This window comes from Ursus americanus, chromosome 3 (assembly GCF_024610735.1).
Source record: "Ursus americanus isolate L20-20 chromosome 3, mUrsAme1.1.p, whole genome shotgun sequence".
In the NCBI taxonomy this organism is placed as follows: domain Eukaryota; kingdom Metazoa; phylum Chordata; class Mammalia; order Carnivora; family Ursidae; genus Ursus; species Ursus americanus.
The window spans coordinates 97,833,387-97,857,476 of NC_142129.1; the positions used below are offsets into that span (position 1 = coordinate 97,833,387).

A 24,090-nucleotide genomic window follows, 5' to 3' on the forward strand; every position below is an offset into this window, starting at 1 on the left:
TAGCAGCAGTCTCAGGCGGGTCACGCATTCGGGGCTGCACCGGAGAGGACTTTAGCGAACACTAAGGCACAAAGAGAAACGTTCTGTAGCGGTTGGCCACTGTCCACCGTGCCTGAGGCCAGCAGTTGAAGGGACATCTAGCATCATGAGGTGCCTCTTCAGTCACCACCTGGTTGGTGCCTGGCCTCATTCTAAAAGCAATTAAGGATGTAAGATCTCAGCCCTCCGCGCACAGGCCTGGGGCGAGGGCTGCAGGGAGCAGGCTTGGCCTTCCTCGATGCATGGACATTCAAGCATCTCACACAGAGCCCAGAAGCTTCTCTGCAGTGAGCACGCCAGGGTCTCTGCCCCCTGCAGCTCACGGCTCAGCCAGGAGAGGTTCCTCCCATGGGCCTGTGTTCCTGGAGTACAGCCTGTCCAGGGAGCGTATGCACCTGGGTAATGCCAGGATGGAGGTGAACTGGGAGCACAGCCCCACAGTGCCAGGCCCTGGGACCTCAGGCAGGTTCTCTATTAGCTGAGACTCACTCTCCGCTCTGTGCCATGAGCACTGCTTGGGGAGTCAATCAGAAGTGCAAAGCACAGTGTTTGCTCTAAGAGTGTTAAAGCACCATTTACGACCTCCCTTGACAAAGCAGGGGGCGAGTCTCAAATCAGACTGGGCTGCAGTCTGGCTTTATGGGTAACTAGCTGCGGGAATCTGGCACAGTGGTCCGTGTCTCAGCCGCGCATCTGTGAAATGGAGATCCGCGAGTAGCACTGGCCTCCCAGTGCAGGCCCGGCTCAGGCTAAGGAGAGCCCCCCTGGAAAGGTCTCAGGCCCTTGCACCTCCCCCTGGGGGTGTGCTCGCACCGGAAACAGAGCCAGGAATGAGGCAGGCTCTGTCTGCAAGCTGCAGACACCAGGGAAGGAGGCCACCTGGACCCTGACTCAGGCCTGCGAATCTGGGAACACAAGCCTCGTGACTGGTGAGAGGCACCAGGAACAATTCAGTGGGAAAAGCCAAGCCCTGAATCCTCAATTTCCTCTTTTCTGTTGCAAAAGACATTAAGTAGCTCATTGCTTAAAAATAAAATGGTAATATTAAAGAGAACACAATTCTGTCAATGGCATGAGGCACTTTCTCTGCAGAGGCAGTGGGGGCAGGAATGCTCCGTCAGGCCGCCCAGCCCTTGCCCGCTTGGCGCTGCTGCCAGTGATAAAAGCCCTGGAGCGGTAATAGAACATTCTGGTGTTCCCGGAGCCCTGCTGTCGCTTTTTATACACTCCCTGCACAGAGTAAGATGTAGACCAAAGGGAAGGAGTTTGAGAACAATCAGGGTGGAGGTGACATCATCTCCGTGGCCCCGATCTGCACTCTGGCTTCTGGCCCTGGGTCCCCAACAGGTAGGCCATGGGGGTCACCACCCTGCCGTCCGTCTTGCTCCTGCTTCACGCACACACCTTGCTGGCTGACTCAAAGGCTCAGACTTTCCTACTGAGTTCAGAAGGCTCTCACTTTGGCCCAGACCACCCTAGAAAGACAGAAAATGGGGTACTTTCAGCTCTTCACCCCCAGAGCCGTCCACAGTGTAGGGTGTCCTTGAAGGTCAGCCCCCTCAGGGTACATGGACTGAGCAGAGCTGAGGGAGGCCCCAAACTCTGGCACGGACGCCAACACAGTAGGGAGGGGAGGGCGGTGAGCCAGGAGCTCCCAGGCCAGCTTTGTCTTCCTTCTTTACCTTCGATCAACCGACTTCTTAACCCTGAGCTCTTCCCAGTCCACTTTAAATGCACTTTCGGAAGTAAGGACGTAAGCTGAGGTTTTCAGAAACTTCTGAAGTCAACACTTATGGAGAAGTCAGGTTGTAACCCAAGAACTGCCAGGGACAGGAAGGGGGATGTGCGGATGGTACCCTGTCCCGGTTGGGGCCACGAGGAGGAAAGCAGGAAAGTCAGCTGTGTCCGGGCAAGCGGACGGCCCCAGGGGCCACAACTGTGCCTGGGCAGGTTGGGGGGGCTCCACCTCTGAAAACCGCAACAGCCATGCTGGGGCTCAACGTGAACGCCCTCCGCGGCAGGTGTCACCGTCCCCCAACGAGATGAGGGACGTGAGTCTCAGTAATGCAGAATGGCTTGCCCAGCATCCAGCCAACAGAAACTGCTGGAGCCCGGACCCGAGCCCAGGGCATCGGCTCTGCTATGCTTCTTTGCCGCCAGGACGCTTCCCAGCATGGGAGAATCTTCCCCGCCATGAGGGCTCCATTGCTTCCTAGGAGCTGCATGAAAAGGCGTCTGATTCTGGCGTGCCCTGAAGCCCCCTAACTGGGCTTTCGTAGTAAGTTCGGAAGACATGAAATTCAGTTCAGACTGGGCAGAACCAGGGTTAGGCTAGACAAATTTTAGTGAAAAATAATGTAAATCTAACAATTTTTTCCAGTTCTGTTCTAAACTAATGGTTCTACTTCAAGATATAAAGTATGATAACCGAAACTGCTCCATGTAATTATATGGCTCTATTCGAGGTAATAAGAATGTACGTAATAATCCTGTTCAATTAGGACAAGTCAAACTGACTTTAAAAGAAATCTGCATTATAATCTGTTGACTTCCAAGTTTCAATGAAAAAATATTTTCAGTCCTTACAAATCCTTTCTAAAGTAGTTAAAATTCTAAAAGTAACTCATTGAGGGGCGCCTGGGTGGCTCAGTCAGTGAAGCGTCTGTCTTTGGCTCAGGTCATGATCTCAGGGTCCTGGGATCGAGCCCCATGTAGGCTCCTTGCTCAGTGGAGAGTCTGCTTCTCCCCTCACCCTGGCTCCTGTTCTCCCTCTCTCTCCCTCTCTTTCATACATACATACATAAATATCTTTTAAAATATAAAATAATGCATCGAATAGTTCTTGAAAGTCAACCACAGATTTCAGAGTCCCCCAGCGGACTCCCCTCCTTGAATGGCTCTCACCAGCCCACGGGGTGGGTGACAAGATTCAAAGCACAGGGTGGCCCACCTTCAAACCAGACAGACCCATTTGGAAGACTCGATTTCGATCTGCTCCTCTGTATTTTTTTTTCCTCGAATGGTATGTGTAGCCTATGACTTTGACAAAGGCAATATTGATAAACTGATATCATTTTGTCGAAAACTGAAATAAAAGCTATTTTAGAAAAGATGCAATCCTCCTTCAGTGGACTAAAGACAGCAAAGGGATCCCAAGCGTTTGGAGCCAAGCAAAGCTGGGCCTCAGCTTCCCTGCGTGTAACAGGGTGGTGGCACCAACCAGTCAGCCAGGCTCCACTCAAGGGCTCCTACCTGGGTCCCTGCCAATCAAGAGGCCCCACTACTGCTGTCATGGGAACATCTGCTTGCATCTCCTCCTCTCTGGAGCTCCCAGGGGAGCAGGGCCACAGCTCCTTCATCCTTCTTGTTCTGCCCGGCCCACTTGCTCAGCCGCTCTGCGAGGAAGCTGGGGAGGCATCGCTTGTAGCACTTTCTGCCACACTCATTTCCTTCCTGCTCAGAAAATATCGAGCGAGGGTCTCCAGCGGAAAGCACGGCCTCGTCCACTTTGCAGCTTTGCTGGTGACTCTTCATACCTTCCCTCCGCCCTACACCAGGCCTCCTTGTCTGACAGGCTCCCCTCTGGTTTCCAGGACCAGGGTTCATGGGCTGCGGTGAGGGGAAGTGCACAGGGGAACGCAAGTCCCTGCACAGTGCCCTACAACAGTGACAGGTGTCTGCCACCTGTGCCCAGAACTGCAAGGACCAGCAAGGACACATCCTCGAGCACCGTGAGGGGCTGTTCACTTGGATCTCAAGAGGAAGAGAATGCTATTCATGGTGGAGTCGACCTGGAGGAACCCACTTTCTTTCCTGTGCATAAGGACAATGGCAGCTGCTCCCAGGAGTGTGAAGGTGGGAGGGGCGGGGACTCGTAAAGTGGAAATTTCTGACACGTTACACACACATACACACACCCAGAGATATTAGTGTTTTTTTATTATAAAAATAAGTTTTCGTTGTAATGCCTGAAAATATTAAGGGACAAGGGAAAAAAAACAGAATCACCGACAATTCCCCTATCAGTTAAAATTCTAGCGTGTGCCCTTCTAGTATTCTTTTGCACACGTATTTATAAATAGACACACTGACATAGTTAGGATCACAGGACGCAGAGTTTTGCAATCAGGCTGGTCAGCCTCAGGTCACGTCGTAAATATCTCCCGGGCACTACACTTCTTTGATGTTTCAGCGCCTGCGAAGTGTTTGTCCACGTGGCCATGTGGACCACGGTGCTGTCCTGACGGCTGTCCACGTGGGTGGTTTCCAGCCCTTCACGCTCACTGACAGCACCGTTTGGCATATCTTCGTACATGAGTCTCAGTGTGTGTGTGTCTATTTTCTCAGGATACATCGCTAGATGTCAAGCTTTTTTTTTTTTTTTTTAAAGATTTATTTGTTTCTTTTAGGGAGAGACTGAGAGAGCATGTGCAGGGGAGGGGCAGAGGGAGAGGGAGACAGAATCTCAAGCAGACTCTGTGCTGACCATGAAGCCCAATGGAAGGCTCAATCTCAGGACCCTGAGATTGTGACCTGAGCCGAAACTAAGAGTTGGACGCTTAACCACCCAGGCCCCCAGACATCAAACTTTACTAAAATAACAGAAACATCTCCAACAGCAGAGACAACTGACCATGTGCTTGCAGAATGCTGTTTCCTAAAACTGGTTTGTTAAGGAACAGAATCAGACCAGGCACCAGTCCACTCAGTCTCGCCACATAAGAAACAGTCATGAAGCACGTTTTCGGTGCAGTCCCCAGTCCCCGGGACATCCTGGTTTCCCCCAGTGCCCACTGCCCACACCGTCTAGGAGCATCAGTTAAGTAGAGGAATCCTGGCTCCATGGTGACAGCACGGACTTCAGAACCTGCCAGTCCTGGATTCTAGACTCCTCCTTCAGCTTGCTGCGTGAGCACCCACCCCCCGACCATCAACACCCTCACTGCCACGGTGGGGGAACTATAGTCACACAGGCTTACGCCGGGTGTCACTTGGGGGGGGGTGCATAGAACTCCCTCGCGGGGAGCACACACTCAATACATGACCATTCCAGACAGAGCCCGTCTGACCTGTCTTCTCCTTCTGGGGGCGCCGCGGCCGAGATCGCCCTGCTGCACACACCCACAAAGAGAAAGCCTTTACACGGAAAGAGCTCATCGCGAATGTGTGCTCCAAAGACTTGATCTCAGGTTTTAAGTAGCTGAAATCCCAGTAGTTAGGAGTTTGTTTGCATTCCAAGAAGCTGGAGCCCACAGGGAAGAAGTCAATGGTGGTGTCTGAGAACAGAAGCCCCCCCCCCCCTCAACTGCCCCACCAGGTCCAACTGTCCTTCGTGAGGTGGGGCGGGGGCAGCGGGGGTGACCTCTAGGAGGGCTGGTGACCAGCTCAGGGTGGGCAGGAACGCGTGCGGCGTCAATATCAAGCCAAAGCCTGCAGCGTGGCCGGGTTGGGCGCCTCCTTCCGGACGGACCTCCGTGGGAGCCAACTCCTGGAGCCGGGCCCTTCCCGGAGCAGCGGTGTCTTTCAGGGGCACTGGGTCCACACACACATGCAATGCAGATGCAATTCTGATTTGAATAATTTATTTTTTATGATAGTAAGGAATCAGGAGTGATGACGATTCTGGTAAAAAAAAAAACACTCATGATCTTTTAACAGAACCAGAAATATTGTAAAATATTTACAAATAAGTGATTTTTTACATGAGATTCTGGTCAAAACAGCAGATGGGGGGGGAGTCCATAGGGTGTGGCTGGAGCAGGCTGAGGGGTACGTGGGGATTCACCTCACTATTCAGTCTACTTCTGTGTGGGCTCCAAATTGTTCATAGACAAGAGCCTCAACACGCCTTTAGCCTTGTGTTGCTAGAAGAAATAAAGATTATATGGCTTTTCCTGCCTAATCTGTTTGAAGAACTAAACTAGCATCTCTCTGACCGAAACATTCAAGAAAGGAAACAACACTCCTTTTCCTCAGGCTTCTCACCCGGGATCAGCAGGGGTGGATTCTGCCGCCCAAGGGACATTGGGCAATATTGGAGGCCTTCCGGTTGTCACAACAGGTGTGTATGTGTGGGTGCTGCTGGCGCCTAGCAGGTAGAGGCCAGAGATGCCACTAAACGTCCTACCAGGCACAGGGCAGGCCCTCACAACAACGGACTCCCCAGTCCCAAATATCCGTGACTGCAGAGCTCGGGACATCTTGTCCCAGGAAGCGAGCAAGTACATTGATGGGGACACATCCAAGCCGCATGGGGCAATGTGAGTCTCTAAATGAACACCGGTAGTTATGGCTCTAAGCCACGGGATAAAATAACGTGTCCTCACGGACAAACACACACACGTAAGTACGTGGAAGAGAAAGGAACATGTTCTAACAGCAGGATGCCACCAATAAATGCAGAATGACAGAAAAATCAGACGAGAATCATCAATACACAATAGAACCAGCGAAGGTAAACCTGATGGAGAAAAGCAAATTAGTCGAGTCTCAATGATCTTCCTTCAAAAATTACTTCCCTCATGACAAAGTGGAGAACAGTAACTTTACCACAGAGAAACTCCACAGACAACATCTTAGCCGAGCAATAAAGAACGACCCAGGGCTGACGGGACCAACCGACACCAGCAAGTTCCTGAACTGAAGTCCGGGGGAGGATACAGACTCTCTTTCTGTGGTCTTCACACATACAGCCTGATGGGGTCCACGGGAGGCCCCCACGAGCCATGGGCATCCTGCAGTAACTGAGGACATGGAAGATGTGGGAAAGACAAGGTGTAAAGGCGTGTTCCGGGGGAAATCACAGAGACACAGCCTACCGCAAAGGGTGGTCCTGTACCGGTCACGAACCAGAAAGGAAGAAGGCCGTCGAGAACATCAGAAGGACAACCAGGAAACGTGACACGGTCTGCAGACTGGACACATGCACATGGTTGATGTTAAGGGTTCTGGACTTCCAGCCTCCATGTCCATCGGACAAAGCAGGGCTTTCAGTTCTGCTCACGTCCGACCATGGAACCGCAGGAGTGATATGTCAGACAGACCACTGCAGGCAGCCATGACCCCTCTAAACCCAGAAAAGCAATAAGTTCCACCAAACGCCAGCTCAGGAGGCCCAACGCCAAAAAGAGCAAGCATCTACACGTGGCAGGTGCACACCTCACTCCACCTTCCAACTGTCAAGGTCTCAGGGCGGACAGGAAAGCAAATGAGCTCTCTCGTCAGGTCTGCCCCTTTGCCCCCAGACGTCCAGAGTTCCTGGAAGCTACAGAAACAGCCAATCAGAATGATGGATTGTGTGGGAGTCTGCCTTCATCACTGGGGACAGTGACTTGGCAAGGGGGACAGTGGTACAGGACACCCGTCCTGGATTACTCCGTACCTGAACCAGGAGAACGGCCAAGCCCTGGTGCCTTCGCATTTTATTGTAAGGGACAGATCGCCCTTTGACGATGGTTATAAAAACAAATTTTATATGCATGCACATATAGTCATAAATACATAAATCTTTTGATCCAGCAATTACACTGCTGGGAATCTATCATCTGTCTGCCTATCAAGCACTCAATCATTTATCTATCATCGATCCACCTCTGTGTCATCTATCTACCCACCCACCTACCCAGCCATTAACTGACCAAAGATCTATGCATGAGAATGTTCATTCCAGCTCTGTTTGTAAGAAGAGTGAGCTGCAAACCATTCCAAGGGGCTTGTTAGATAAGTTATGGTACCTTCGTGTAACAGACCACCAAGAGACTTTGGGGAAGGATGTGATAATGCCTGTTAAGTCCTGAGCTGAGACAGACACATGACTGCCCATGTGTGCAGAACAAGGTCGGGAACGGAGAAAGTGATCTTACTTTTTATCCTATGCAATTTTAGACCGCGTGAGTTTTTGCTTTTACTGTGACCACTGATTACTTTTATAATTTAAAGAAATTAGGGTTTCTTGGTTTCTCCAGGTTTTTTTCTTTGTTTTTGTTCCCTGGCTGGGCACAGATGAAGGGGTAGTAAGTTGTGGCCAATGGAGTTCCAACCTTTAATTCTGCTTTTAGTGTGGAACCTGCCAGTGCTTGTGCGCCCATGGAATGAATCTGCTTCTTTGGAAAGGGAGGAACACAGTAGGAGGGACGCTTCCCCGTGAACACCTGTTGGGGGGAAGTGAGCCTCAAGTGCATTCAGTTTATAGGGAGGACTTTTGCTGCCAGGGAGAGGATGGCTCTTGGATCAACAAGATTAAAGATCCACCCACCTGGCCAGGCAGTTTCCAAGGCTCCTTCATCCATCCTGGCCATAAGTCAGCAACTTCTGGCCTCATGAACACATCTAAATAAAGTGCCACGAATTTAAAAGATGCAGAACGGGGAGAGCAGAAGAAGAACGATGCCTTTTAATATAAGGGAGCTTACTCAGGCTCAGTTAGCATAAGGTTCTCTTTCCTGGTGGCAGGAATTGTCCCGGGAGCCTCAGCAAAACAAGACCAACACAAACCCCGCTGAGGATCCATCAGCCTCGAGATGGGAACCTTTGTTATAGAGCAAGGACACGATCCAATCACATTCTGTAACCTGCAACACAGATCACAATAACAGACCTGCAAGCAGGATTTCCGTGGTAACAACATCAGAACGATTTGCTTTCTAGGAGCATCAAACGTAGCGCGCAGCATGAGCCAGACAGGCCACCTACAGCCGAAAAGCCTATTCTAAGGCCTGCCTTTGACGGGTGAAAACCTCTCTGACATTTCAGGTCCACCTGCACGAGGGTGGGATTCTGCGGCCGCCATCCACGGTCGATAGTCCCTGAGTACCTTCTCCTAGCCAGGCACCTGGGTGCTGGGGACGCGGTGCTTAGACTAAAATCCCAACCTCACGATGCTTCACTCAAGCAGAGAGACAGACAACAAATGAGAAGCAAAACCCAGGGTATCCCCTGCTGGAACGAGAGCGAGAGAGCCCAGTGGGGAGACTGGAAGGGCATCCGTGCGGGCAGCCGGGAGGACTGTGTCCTTTACCCTGAAATACAAAGTCACTGCACCAAAGACGCCATGTGGGATGATTTTAAAAGGGTCGTTCCAGTGTTGCATGTGTTAGGGCGCTGGGTGGGGACAGAAACCGGGAGACCGCTGAGCTAAAGTGCAGGGCAGGAAGGAACATCGGAGCTGGGTCCCAGCAAAGGAACCAGAGAGGCCGTGCAGCTGTGGTTGGTGGAAGGTGACAGGGTGGGTAGGGAAGGAATTTGGGGATTCATATGGGGCAGCCGGGGCAGGAGCTTGGGGAAGGAGAAGGTTTCAAGGGGGGATTGGACGCCGAGTTTGGACACATTGAGTATAAAGTGCCTGTAGGCATTCACATGGAGAAGCCAAGTTGGTGCTGAAGACCCAAGTCTGGGGCTTGGGGAGACCTGGAGGAGAACACAGACGTGGGGCATCTGTGTGCAGGCGGGTGGGAAGCTGGGGCAGTGGCAGTGACCATCAGGGTGCAGCGCGGGGAAGAAGTCAGGACGCAGAGTAGTGGGCAGGCTCTGCTCACAGGAGAGTGCCAGGAGCACCCAGACAGCGCCCAGCACTGGGGTGACGTCACACAGGGCGAGAGCATGAGGCACAGAGACAGCCAAGGGCCCTCCAAACACAGTGGTCCCAGGAGAGGGGATAATGGGGCAGAGAGAGGAGGCCAGGGAAAGGCGGGGTTCACAGAAGCTGGAGAAGCAAGCAGCTAGGGAAGCAAGTCCGTGCCAAGTGTCGCAGAGATGTCGTCACAGATGCCACCAAAACCTGACCGTTGGCTGTGACCAGGGGTAGGTCGCACGTCCTTGGTAAGATCAATTTCAGGGAACCAGTGGAACTGAAAGCCTGATGGGGAGTGCTGAGGGGAGAGAGTAGGGACACTGAGTTCCATGGCTGGACCAGGGCTGGAGAGCAGTGCAAGTGGAGGTTGTGTCCCCCTGTGAGGTCCAGGGGTGGGCCTCATCCAGATGCCGATGGAGTGATCCAGCAACAAAGGTGAGTCTGATGATGGACGACAGAGAAGGGGTGACGGCAGGAGCGAAGACAAGAGGGGGGTGCTGGCCATGAACAGGGGCTGGTCGTGAATGAAGGATATTAGCCATGAATGCAGGACCAAGTCCCCGTGGCCAGGAAGGCAGGCAGGTGGGTCCAGAAGCAGGTGGACAGGAGTTAGTTCTCTTTGGTAACAGGTCCTCTCTCTTAAACCCAACGCCAGGTTACCAGGTGTGATGTCAGAAGAGGGAAGAAAAGCTATGAAAACTTGTTTTTTGTTTAGGAGTACTGAGTGAATTGGGAGTGGGGAGAATCCTTGAAAGAAGAGAGATTGAGGAAGACAAAGAAGTGATTTACCTTTTTCCTATTGATTCGTAACAGCTCATTATTTAGGATAATGCAAATATAAGTATTCCAGATTTCTTTTGCTGCTTGTCAATATCTTAGTATTTAACTTATGACATTATTTTCCTTGTTTAAAAAGAATGATTTACTTATTTTGGAGAGAGAGTGTGTGCACACACGCACGAGCAGCGGGGGGACAGAGGGCGGGAGAGAGAACCTCCAGCAGACTCCCCACTCAGCGCCAAGCCCGACACAGGGCTCGATCCCAGGACACTAAGACTACAACCTGAGCCAAAACCAAGCTCTGGATGCTTAACTGACTGAGCCACAGGCGCCCCCCAATGTTCCCTCTCTGTAAGGACACCAGTCATCCTGGATTGGCCCACCTCCTCCAGTGTGACCTCCTCTGAATTAAGGAAGGCTGTAACTATTCTATTTCTGCAAGTCCCATCTTGAGACGCTGGGGGCTTCTGGACTTCCACCTGTGAGTGGGGGCTGGGAGAGACACACACTTCCATCCATAATGGTGTGCAACGAAGTGCAAGACCCCAATGCCACTCTTCCTCTGAAGAGCTGGTAACTGTCCCAGCACGATGCGTGTGCCATGCGTATCCTATGCTACCCCTTGCAGGCCTGGGCTCTGCCAGAGCACAGAACCGTCTCTCCATTCTGAAACCAGAACCACATGGCTTTTATGACAGCAAAATATGATGTTTTCTAACATCGACACCACTCTCCTGAGGGAGGGAAGCAGTCACCACTCAAAGACCAGATCCAACGGCCTCTTCTGTGTTCCCACTAAACCCATGCCGTCTGCAGGGCTGGACCCCTTTGTTGCTTGGCACACTTGCTCCTCTGATCACGTCATCTCAGACACCTACGTGCTGTCTCCTTTCGGAAGGGCCCCTGTTCTGAAAACACTAGGTAGTTCGGTTTCCAAGGTCTGAAAAGGCAAAATGAGAGGACGTGCGCTCCTAGCAGCAAATCAGGCTTCTGGCTGATTCGGTGGCCGAAATGCTAGAACACCAAACTGCTAAAACAAATGTGCCATCCGTAAGAGAAAGCAGAAGGGCCTCTAGGACGCAGAGGAAAGAAGAGCATACAAATGGTGGGTTCCGGAGACTTTGTGTCAAGCCTGAGGCCGGCCCGCTGGGCGGAGGTTACCATGTTCCCAGCTGGGCCTGGTTCTTCTCGTCTTTCGGAAGGACAGCCGTCTACTCCAACATCTTCTTCTACAGAAGCCACTTCTTAGGGAAAGTCCGATGACTCCACATGGGAGGGATACAGAACAAGAGCTGGGGGCCTTCGGGGGATCCGGGTCACAGAGCCGGCTGCCCGTGGAAAAGAACAACGTCTCTGGGGCCACCAGAGAACACCCGAGTCACCCGAGAGCAGGGAAACCATAGACACGGATGTGCGTCTGGAGACCCGACAATCCCACATTGGGACAAGACGGATTCCGAGACTTCTACTGTGTCTTAACAACCCAAACCACCCTATAAACGACTGAAAATCATCATACCCTGCGACCTACTAAAACTGACGCCAGTCCTTGTTTAGATGCGGATTTTCCTCTCAACAAGTTCTTCCTTACCCATCCCCTTCTCTGTCTGTGCTTCTTGTTTTGACTTTTGCGCCAGACGTAGGGTATGACCCACAGGGATCAGCAATAAGATCTCCCCTTGATTCTCCCAGGACCCATACGTGCATTCTGCCTTCAGCAACATAATTCAGTTTCATGACCTCACACATCCAGAGCAGCTCACCAGTTATGCTCTTGGTATAGACTGCAGTCTTGATGGAATAAGGTTCTTCTCCCTCTCGTGTACTGGGTTATAGAGGTCAGCAACCGCTGTGCACCATATGCCCAGCTCCCAGCAGCTCCTCTAGGGACCCTCCTCGGCCGTGTCCTCTGGGGCACTAGCGGCCAGCAGGAGCTGCCCTGCATTCGTGGCCCCCCACTGCAACCCTCTAGCATCCCCGCCCTGGAACCCAGACACCAGTGTGTGTTCCCAGGGGACACAGTGCAGGGAGAGGCGGCCACCACAGGAGGACAGCACCCACACTGCCTGGGTGCCCATGAAGCTCACCCCGACCTCGCCCAGGATCAGCGTGCAGCCTCCAAACGCAGGTGCACTCACAAACTGTTGGCTGCAGGCCCCCCATCAGCCGCACCGGACAGCCAGCATGCAGCCAGGAGAGAGGTCGGATGTGATTATTTTCATTGAATGAGAAGAAACACCAACCCGGGACAGGGCCTGGGCTCCATGTATATTTCCAGTTAGGTGGAAGGGGGGGGGCGGGGGGCAGGAGGGAGGGCGGGGCCCCCAGGGGGAGGGCGGGCCTGCTCTCAGAAGTCCATGGCTCCTCCCCACCCTGGACCACACCATAGTCCACCTGCCTGGCCGAACACGTGCTTAGTCCTACACACCCGACAGAGCCCACCTACCAAACCTCCATGAGACTGCCCTAAAAATCCACCCAAATTTAACAGATCACAAGGGGGCATCTCCACGTTTGGCTCACAGGGGTGCAGACATAATTACAGCAAGATCATGCCCCCACGAGTTCTTGAGCCGGGAGCGGTACGGACCCGGATACAAACCCAGCCAGCAGCATAATCACGGAGCTGGCACTGCCTTTGAGGAAACACGGTCTATTTATTCTCACATTCATCTGCTTGGGAACCGCCCACAGTTTGAGGCTCCAAGACTGAAGCTGTGGGAATTTCCTTCCCTTGGATGAAGCTCCAAGTGGAGCTCGGAACAGACAAATCCACTTGGCACGTTATGCCAGCAAAATCATGGATGTTCCTTCCACGTCTTCTGAAAAGAAGGGGGAAAAAGAGAAGCGTGTGTTCTCGATCGACTTCCGCTGCGGGAGCGTGGCTCCTGGGGGCAAGCCATCCCGTGTCTCCTGCACACCCTCCCAGATCGCTGGCCAGCAGGCGCACACCTGCATCATTTCCTGGATCTGTGCTCACCTGGAACGGTGAGCTCCTGTAAACTACGGACGATTAGTGTGGCGTGTGCATGTCTCATGTCTTCTAGGCTGTTTGTGCTGTTGGGGAAAGTACACTGAAAAAATCAAATCTGTCCACATAGGAGGTGTATTTTGGGTTTTAAATAGGATTTCTCTTTCTTCAGCACTGTATCTTGAGAAAATTTCAGGCTTACAGAAAATCTACAAAAAGTGGTATCACGATTTCCCATATATTCTTCATCTAGGTTCCCCAATACTAACATCTGCTCCATCTGCTTTATCGTGTTCTCTTCCCGTATCGGTCTGTCGGGGTGAGCTGTAGACAGCTCGCCCCTCTTCCCCCACATAGCTCAGCGTTGCTTCCTAAAAACAACACTCTCTCCTATAACTACAGTCCCATGATCAAAATCAGGAAATCCCACCAATACACTACCTATGGCAGATTGACAGACCACCTTCAAATTCAGCCAAAGTCCCACCCATGTCCTTTTTAGAAGAGGCAACATTTTGGGGTTCGGGAGCCCATCATCCAGGACCACAGGCTACATTTGGTTGTCCTAGATCTTCAGTCTGTCATCTGGACAGTTTTCTGGGATCTTCTGCCTCTTCTTTCTTTAAGTACTTGCTCGGCATTCTTTCGGTGGACAATGAAATTTAGAAGCCAAGATCGGAGCTCTAGGTTGGACTTCTTTTTAAAGGAGGAAAATGAGAACTGCCAGGTGCCACAAGGCCCAGGAAAACTAAGGGAGAGCAAGAAATTACTAAGTCCTGGGGATTTTGCTCAAACCCAGCCTGTTCTCTCCAGCCTCAGCACCTTGGCCCTCATCCAGAAAGCAAACCGCTCCCGAGTCTGCATGCACAGTGGCCGAGCCCCTGCCACCCCTGGTGTGGCCCATCTTGAGCACCATGAACCAGAGGGAACCTTCTCAGACTTCAAATCTGCCCTGCACCCCTCTATCAGACACCTGGTGGAGTCTCTTTTGCACTTGGGATGGAATTCTTAGCAGACGTTAGGCCTTAAGGTATAGGCCCTTTGTGAATGGCCCTCCCTCCTTCCTTCTGGAACATTCTCTGCCTTCCAAGCCATGAATGGCTTCTCATCTTTCAATCCTGACAGTACACTAGCGCGAAACTTCCCTGCACAGGGAAATGTCACACATCTGACCCACTGGGAATCGCACGTCTCTGTGGACTGGCCAGCATCTGTCTCGCACACCAGGATGTAGGCTCCTGGGGGCAGGCCTGTGTTGGCTTGGCTGGTCCCAGGCCCAGTACCCACTGCCCAGATGCACAAGCTGCCGAAAACATGCTGGGTGGGCACAGGAAAGGGACAGGGGATGGTGGTGACTTATTTCCTTGCTGGGGCCCAAGAGAATGCTGGACAGGGATGGGGATGTGGGGCAGGTGATACTGAGCGTCCTCGTGCCTGCAGGTGTGGGATTCTGAGAAGCAGTCTTGGGACCCCTCCAGCCACTGTCACTCAAGCAATCCTCCCAGTCCAGACGCCACGCCAGGGAGGCTAGTGGGGTTGGGCAGGGCTGTGCAGCTGCTCTGACGGGGTAAGGAAGGGAGACTGGAGCCCCAAGTCTGAGGCTGCCTGGAGTGGCCGAGCAGGACAGCGTTGGCCAGGTCATGATGCGTCAAACTGGACCCCACTCTCCAGCCCCCCTTGTTCACCATTTGTGCAGCAATCCACCCCAGGACTCCTAAGATCTACGTGGAACAGTGTGGGCAGCCTCACAGGCACGGGGAGCTAGATACTCTCTCCCCTGCATTCTGTGGTCACCGCAGGGCATATCCATATATCCTGAGACTGTGGGAACAAGCCAGAGGGAGGGCTAAGGTGGCTACAGGATTTTGAAGACCAAGAGGATGAGTGTTCACGCCCACTAAGGCAGGCGAAGACCAAGTTGGGTCCCTTCTTGTGCCCACCATGCACTGCTGAGTTCCGGCCAATGGAAGCTCACCACTTGAGGCCTGGAGGGCCACCCCAGCTGGGGGACAGGTTTCTAGGGCCACCGTGTGCTGCCCTGGGGAGCCCCGAGCCCCTTGCTCACCAGAGAGCACAGGGAGCCGCCTGGTGTGGCGATGGCTCTGGTGTGGGGTCAGGGCTCAGAACTCTTGAAACTCACTCTTACTCCTGAATGTAATAATCAAAATAAGTAAAGTCCTTGCAAAATACTATCACAACATGTATCCAGAGCTATAAAACACTCATGATCTTGGACTAGGAATCTAACTTCTGGAAACTTCCCTGAGGGAAAAAATTCAAAATGTCACAAAACCCACAGCACTGTCACTCAAGAAAGCGCTCTCTAGAGCACAGACAACTGGGAAGCCACGCAAATATCCAGGCACAGCCAAGAAAGTGTGCGCGGCCGAATAACAGCTTCAAAGAGCGCTGTTTACGAAAACCAGGAAGAAACAGAAAACATGGCATATTTAACAAACAAAAGCACATATAAAATTATATCTACCTTGGCTGAAACCACATAAAACACACAGACAGGATGGGATGCCTGGGTGGCTCAGTGGGTTAAGCATCTGCCTTCAGCTCAGGTCATGATCTCAGGGTCCTGGGATCGAGTTCCGCGTCAGGCTCCCTGCTCAGCAGGAAGTCTGCTTCTCCCTCTGCCTCTCACCCCGCTTGTGCCCACGCTCTCTCTCTCAAATAAATAAATAAAATCTTTAAGGAAATAAAGAAAAAACCAACACACTCGCAGCAGGGTGGGAATGGAACCACAATGCAGGCAGATAGAAATCATTGGCTTTGTCTCTTCAGACGGCAAAACATCCTTTGTGTGGAAGGTCACTGGTCAGAAAGTGTTTCCAACAGCATGGAATGGCCTCTCCCGAGACCCAGAGGTCTGACGCCCACTCTCACCTCCGTAAGGTCATAAAACACTCTACCTCGACATGTAAGTTAAGGATATGCTTGGAGAGTGCCCAGGGGCGCCGCACGTCCCCCGTGACTGTCACAGGCATTCCTGAGGCACAGATGCCCACGTTCCATGGACGAGCTACGCTTTATCCCGCTGGATGAGCCGAGGTTTGAAACACAAACGCAAGCGAGGATGAGGAGAGCACTCCAGGCATTTACGGCAGAGCTGTCGGGGAGAGTAAAAAAACTCGGGGCCAAAAGCTCATTTCCTAATTTCCCTTGCTCCTCATGAAACTTCCAGCCAAAGAGGAACAGTGAGAATTAACCGATGAGCTGGCCAAGGAATATCACCTCTTGCTCTCAGAGTTGGAGGAAACGTACACAGTCTTCCTGGGAAAGGTAGGTGATTTGAAACTCACTTTACAATGCCTCCTACGGTTACAGAGGTCTCGGGATAGTTGATGCTGTAATCAAGGATCAGCGTGGGGCCTCACAAGTTTAGCGGATTTATATTTTCAGAGATATTTACAGTCAGGAGAAACCCTCGTGGTGGGGATTTCACAGAGTTTCCTGACAGGACTGCCCTGCTCACGTCCCCTGCATGGTTGCAAACATGTGAAGATGGGTCCTGTCCAACACTGGGGGTGTTCTCAGGCTGCCACCCCACGGGCTCTGAGACACCTAGATTCTAGTGCTATTCCCAGAGAACTCTGAAAAATGCTCTGGACAATGTGGCACCCCACCCTGAAGTGGGTTCCGTGGGAAGCGTGTCGTGGAGAAAGTGGGTCTGCAACCAGAAACGTCTGTGAAGCTGTAGGTTGCCTCCCCTCAGTGGGTTTTCTTCCCTGTAGGATTTTTCAGATCCCCCAAAACTCAGCATGAAATGTGAATTTCCAAGAAGGTGCCCGAATGCAATCCTCTCTGACCTTCATAGACCTGCATGCTTTCTTCTCATGACTAGGTCACAAGGATTTCAGAAAGCCCAGGGTGAGAAAAGCAGGTACAAGGCTCTCCGTCAGCTCGGCCATGTGCAAGGGGAGGCGGGCTGCCAGAAAAGCCAGCCACAGCTCCATGACAAAGGGTTTCGATCCAGAAGGACTGACGGGCGCCCATCCCCCAGGGAGATACACTTGGCAGCCTCTGTGACGGGGCTGATGCACGGGGCCACGGTCACAGCAGCCACATGCGCGTCTCTGGTTCTTGCACAGATCACAAGGCTGAGCCAACCTGCGGTGCAGTAACACGCTTGCTAGCATATCTCTGTCTGACCACCCCGATTCCCCGAGGGCACCCTGCCTCAGAGTCTGCTGACGCGGCACCCTGCCCGGGACCACGGGGACAGGTGCCAAACGGAGCATCCAGCTCCTGGAACTTTCCGTGGCAGCAGCGTGCAATGGCAGAAAGAATAGCAGGTGATGGGATCAATGTTGCCGGGGGCTCTGCCTGCTGGGTTTGGTTGGGTCCATGCGTCCCCTCAGAAGGAAGAAGGTGTCACATCAATGTGGCTCAGCAAGACATACTTCTGTTTGTGCAGAGTGGTGCTGTGGCATACCAGGCAGCCCGTGGACTGGAAGCTTGAGCCCAGTCTGTGGACAAGACCTGGCATGGCCGCTCCACGACAAGATGACGAGGAACACCAGCCCCATGACGGCGGAGGGCCAGGCTATCCCAGGGCACAGGGGGTGGCGCTGGGCCTCGGAGGCCTCTTGGCAGAAAGGGAGAGACAGGGCTACCCGGAGCGGCCCCCGGAGACCACCGAGGAATACCAAAAATCTCTTTGTTGACTGAACTGCTCCAGGGATGGTGAGCGAAGGCTCATTTGAAGACCTGACATTTTAAAAACCAACAAAGTCAGTTTATATTCCCTCTCTAGGAAATTTTCCAGGGAAGCCACAGGACTGACTGGAGGTGGATGGGCAAAGGAAAGAGCCAGAAAGTCGGTGATGTCCCCCTATTCAAGAGGAGGGGCAGGGCTCGGGTGGGGGGCAGGGGTGGAGCCCGGCCGTGGTGACAGCCACCTGTGCCTCCCTCAGGAGAAAACAGGGAGTGAAGGCAGGACAGAAAGGGAAACAAAATTTTTTTTTTGTTTTCTTAAAGATTGTATTTGAGAAAGTGAGCGAGCACAAGCAGGGGGAGGAGCAGAGGGAGAGGCAGAAGCAGGCTCCCTGCTGAGCAGGGAGCCCTATCCGGGATCAAGACCTGAGCCAAAGGCAGATGCTTAACCAACTGAGCCCCCCAGGCACCGCGGGAAACCAGTTTGAGGGACACTGAGTAACGACGGCTTCACCTTCGAGAACGACAGGGATGAGCTGATGTGTACAGGCAGACTCTCGTGCTGGTAAAGTGACTGTCATCGGACACCAGTGTCTTCTGTGTCCCACTGGGGGTCCGAGCATGCTCTCCTGGGCTCTGGTCTCAGGACGAGCGTACAACTGTCTTGAGTGTCCAAAGTGCACTGTTCGCCCCACGAGGACCCCAGCACTCCGGTGACGCGTCACCGTGGCCCTGGTTCCAATGTGTTCTGATCCCTAAAGGCACCAGAAAGGTGACGTGGGCACGTTTTGGAGGTGCTAAGGAATAGAGGGCTTGAACAGGGCGGGGTGAGGCCTTCGGGGTGGAGGCTGACGAGAAGGCGCTGGGCTCCAGGATGACGCTGGGCCCCAGTGGGAGAAGCAGGAGGCATGGCGTGTCCACACAGGCGCATTCCACGAAGTTAACTGCACTTGGCCACGGAGGCTCGTTTTTCTTGCCAAAGACGGTCTAATGCAGGAGCACATTCATTAAAGGGTAGTTAAAGCCTCGGGAGGCCCACTTTTGATCATTAGCAACGTGCAGGACCCTATGCAGGGCAATTAATTCAGTTTCAGAAAATTAATTTTTAAAAGTAAGCAAAGGGAGAAGAGTGGTTTGGAGCAGAGACGATATTCATGCCGTTAGAAATAGGGCTAAATGTGCGATTACTTGTGTTTGAATGACATATGGAGAAACCTGCAGGAACAAGTCACCAGGCAGCTCCATGGAAACCTTTACTGACTGCGAGGAAGGCCATCCTTGACAAGGCCTTCCAGAAGTTTCCATCGAGCTACTAAGGCTTGACTTAAATTTGGAAATAGAAACATTTCTAAGAGCATCCCTGTTCTTTTCCCAACCAGCACTCCCCTGCACTGCTCTCCTGCCTCCTCCCCTCCCCCTCCCACTCCCCAATTCTACCTCCCCCTTCCCTTCTCCCATTCTCCGCCTCTCGACACCTCTGCCTCCCCAGCCAGCTTTCTCTGCTCAATCATGGTTCCTGTTTCCTGCCCCAGGGCCCAACACACTCCATCCTGCTGGGTCAGTACATGCCACACAGTGCCTCAGTTTCTCCCTCTACCACTTAAAAACGCCGGACCCCTGGCTCAGGCACCAGTGTGTGCATGGTACTTTCTGGGTGCGTGCACGAGCCTGACCTAGGCAGTCCGGGTTGCAAGAGAAGCCAAACGTTCCTTGACACACAACAAGGTTGTCTGTGGCAGCTGTCTCCCTGCCTCTAGACCAGCTGTTATGACAGAGTAAATGTCTCACAACAGAAGCCACTCAGGCCCCAGGTTTCTTGCAGCCAAAGGCACCTGCCGAAACACGTGAAGCACGAAGCCCCGACTTGGGGGAGGAGCCCACAAATGCCAGCAGCTGTGGGTGGTGCTGTGGGATGGGGGCCCAGCTGCAGGGTCCGGCCTGCCTCCTGGTGCTTCCCGGGCACCGGGGGGCCTCTCCAGTGGCCTCCTCTGTCCTGGGCGCACGGCAGCCCCCACCCCAAGGCCGGCACACCAGAGGGTACCAGAGCCTCCTTGCTAGAGACACTGGTCTCTGCTATGGCTATCACCAGGGGGGCAGGAGGAGACAGGAACCCCGCTTACATGGACTAACTCACTGTTGCCGTCAGATAAATGCACGCTGAAGATAAACGCACGTCAGACAAATACACAGACACGCGGTAGTCGTGACTGCAAGGAATATTCCAGAGCTTAGCAAGACACAAAGAAGGACCAACATTCTGTGGGTCCACGCAGCACCGAGAGCAAAGGGAGTGTCACCAGAGATGCTCGAAGACACTGTCTAGCACAGGATGGGACTCAGGCCTGCAGCTCGGTCTCACGGCTCATGATCTGTGTCTAACAATCGCCCTGACCCATGTGACGGCCTGTCTTTTCCAAATGAGTCACAAAGCAGTTAAAAATGCCTTGATTTTTACCACAAAAATTCACTCTCTGATACTAATTTAATTTCATGACCCTCTAGGGGAAAGAATGTTATCGCTCAAAGAAGTTCACGGGCATCTCCATTTCTGGTAACTATGTGATGAGAGGTCATTAAACAACTTCATTAAGTCACTCAGATAAGTTACTTGTCATTCCATAAACGACAGAATGATGTCCTTCACCGAAGCTGTACCTTCAGGTATGAGTCAGTCACCGGTTTATAAGAAGCCGGGAAGACTCCGGCAGCCACCAGTTCAAGACTCTCATGGGGCAGAGGGGGTGTTTCTCCCAACACAAACCACGCTTCCCGCCTGTGTATTACCGAACACGGATAAAGAGGTCCGCGTGTGCTCTGGTTACTGGCAAAGCCACAAAGCTCAATGCCAATGAGCAGACTCTAATTTAAAATATTAACAAGCAGGAGTGCCCAGGTGGCCCAGTCGGTGAAGTGTCTGCCTTCAGTTCAGGTCATGATCCCGGGGTCCTGGGATCGAGTCCTGTGTCGGGCTCCCTGCTCAGGGGGGAGTCTGCTTCTCACTCATCCCTCTGTGCTCACACTTTCTCTCTCTCTCTTCCCCTCCCTCTATCTCAAATAAATAAATAAAATCTAAAATATTAACAAACCACCAAATGCTGTTGCTTTCAAATTCATGTAACAAAATAAAATAAGAACACCTGAGAAGCTTGAGTCTAAGGCAACCCCTCGAAGTCCTCACAAGACTGAAACCCCCGCAAGCCTGAGAGACCCCATGGGAAGCACAGATGCCGCTGTCACTGGGCTTCGGAGGTGCACTGGGTTCACGGGCTGCAGGTGTGCATGACATTCCCAGCGACTCCTATCAGGGTCCACCTGCCAGGCTGCAGACTCAACAGTTTTCCCCCAGGCTCATGCTGGTCCAGTCTGGGAGCAGGTGCAGGGCAGGTGCCACACAGCCAGGCTGGTATGGAACCAGGGTGGGACCGGGTCACCAGTCCGATGCTGCTTCTCTGGGATCACGGCAGGGGTGCGGGGGTGGGGGGTACCATAGCTCCACCCCTTTATGATGAGACCCAGGGACGGACAAGGGGGCAGCAGAGTCAGGACCCCAGATCTAGGGGACAGGGAAGCAGAGCCTGGCAGAAAGGACCGGTGGGCTGTCAGCAGCTCCTGTCCACTCAGTGATTTCAAACCCAGGCAGGGGCCGCTCACTTTCACATGGTTAAAGCTTCCGGTGCGGGGAGCCAGGACGCTACTCTCCGTTCTCCGTGAGCTCAGGCCCCATAACGCAGCACCACAGGTGGGGGCTCAAACAGCAGGTGCTGCTCACAGCTCCGGAGGCCGAGAGTCTGAGATCAGGGTGCTGGCAGGGTCGGGTTCTGCCAAGAGCCCCTTCCTGACTCCTGGACGCCCGCCCACTGCAGAGAGCAGCACTGCTCCTTCCTCCCTTCAGGGCACTGATCCCACATGGGGGCCCCACTCTACCATTTCATCTAAACCTGCTGAAGGCCCCACCTCCTACACCATCCCTGTCAGGGTGGGGCTGCCACATGAACTCTCGGGGGGGGGCATACACACGCAGCCCACATCGCTCCAGCTATGCAGACTCGGGCTGGCTCAGTCAAGGACCGGCCATGGGGTGGTCGGCGTGGGAGAACTTCCCCAGCCTGACTAGGGGCATCTGCACCCTGCGGACGCCCTGGGGGGAGGATGTGGGGCGGCCACAGGGGGTTCCCGATCCTTCCCGACGGCCAGCCAGAAGCTCACACATCCACAGAGAAGCCACGCTGGACAACTGACAGAATGACAAGCCCACGAGCCTACGACCTCATCTGTGCACCTGCTGCCCTCAGCTGGCTGTCCAGCCACATGGGTGTCCTCCTGGGGGGAGGCGGTGCACCGTGCTGAGCAGGAGGCCTGTGCAGCAGGCAGCACCCGGCCCACATCAAGGCCACAGCTCCCCGGAGCTGGGGTGCACGGACACCACAGCAGCCACCAACAAGGGTCACCAAAGGAGGACACCCAGGGATCTGGAAGGAAGGCTGCTGGCCTGTCTGCGAGGGGGTCTGGGAAGCACACGGTAGGGCATGCAGTGTCTCAGGCAGGAATGGGGTCCCTGCACATGGCTGGTCAGGCCTCCCTCTGCTCCTGCCACCCCTTTGGACTTGTGGACAGAAAGAGGCTTCTTCTGAGGGGCTCGCTGTCCCGAGCGAGCTTCCTTCCAGAGAGGTAAGAGGCTCTCTTCTTTTCCCACGCCGACCGCATGCTGTCCAGTGAACGAGGCGTCGCTAGGACCTCCACGGAGCACGGTTTACCAGCTCGGGAGAACCTGCCTGGACACGGATCCAGCTGCTCCCGCGGACTTGGCGTGAAAGGAGACAGGACAGCAGGGAAGTGGGGAGAAGAGTCCTTCGGCAACCACGCCATCACAGGCTGGGCGGCAGCCATGGACAGCAGCGTCAAGGACACATGGCTCCCAAGATCAGAGGTCAGAGCCAGGCATGGAGGAGCGGCGCCCTCTGATGGGGCAAAACCTGTCAGATGAGGACCATGAGCTCTGCACCAGCACGGCTCAGCGCGAGGCATCCTTCCTGCACCCGCCGGGGCCACAGGAAGGCAGACGCCAGCACAGACACTCTGATCCCAAGCAAAACAGAGGCAAAATTCCTGAGTTTCCGGATTCTGCTTACAGACTTGGACAGCCCGTGGGGGTGGAGGCCCGCTTTCCTGCCAACCGCGGCGAGAGCCAGATAAAATTTTCCTGGTCTTATTTTAGGATGGGTATGGCTGTAAACAAGCTCAGTGACCAATCCACAGACAGCCTGTCTAGACCCTTATTTGAAGCAGAAGGTCACCAGGGAGGCAGCCATCCCAGACGTCCCGCAGGCATGTGACAAAGAGCCATATGCAGCCAGGGCTGGCGCCGGACAGGGACGCTTACCTCACCTTGTGAGTGTTGATGGCGGACCACGCAGCCTGCCCTGGGGGCATGAGGTCAGAATGGGAGCAGCGCAGCTCAGGGGCTGACAGGGCGAGAGGCTGGGCCTCCCTCCTGAAGGTCAGCGGGCAGGGCGTGGGGTGGGGGTGCAGAGGAAAGGGAACGGTGGCCTGTCACACTTGAGGACAGCAAAGTACAGAGGGAAGAGAAAAGAGGGATTCCAGCAGAAAAGGCGAAGAAAGTTCTGAAATACACTTGTTGAAAATAAAGACCATCAGGATCCCAGAAAACACTAGTTTAATGGCTGAAATCAGAGACTCTGGATCCTAATGTCAGGTCTGACAGGCCCGCCGCTCACTCTGGGGTCCCGCCAGGTCTCACCACTTACAGCTGGGCTTCAGCTTCCCAACTGGGGAACAGAGACGACATGTGTACCTTAACTCTTCGGGGTGTTTTGAGGAATAAATGAACAAATAAATAAATAAAACATGGAAACTTCATAGAACAGTGACTGAACTCTAGAGACCGCTCCGTGAGCGTCAGAAGATGTTCCTGGCATCATCATCATATTTATGCCACCCCCGCCCACACCGCAGCATGACTGGGTCTCCCTGCCCAGCCTGCGACCCACTGTGGCCCCGGCCACGCCGGCCTGGAGGGACGGAGCCGCCAGCCTGTTTCTCTGACGAGCTG

At 53.5% G+C, this 24,090-nt stretch overlaps 1 protein-coding gene across 3 annotated transcripts in view; it reads right to left on the reverse strand.

Annotated features, from left to right (window-relative positions):
- The window catches only part of GRB10 (growth factor receptor bound protein 10), a 177,974-nt gene that overhangs the window by 36,528 nt on the left and 117,356 nt on the right, over positions 1-24,090 (reverse strand). The window lies entirely within an intron of this gene.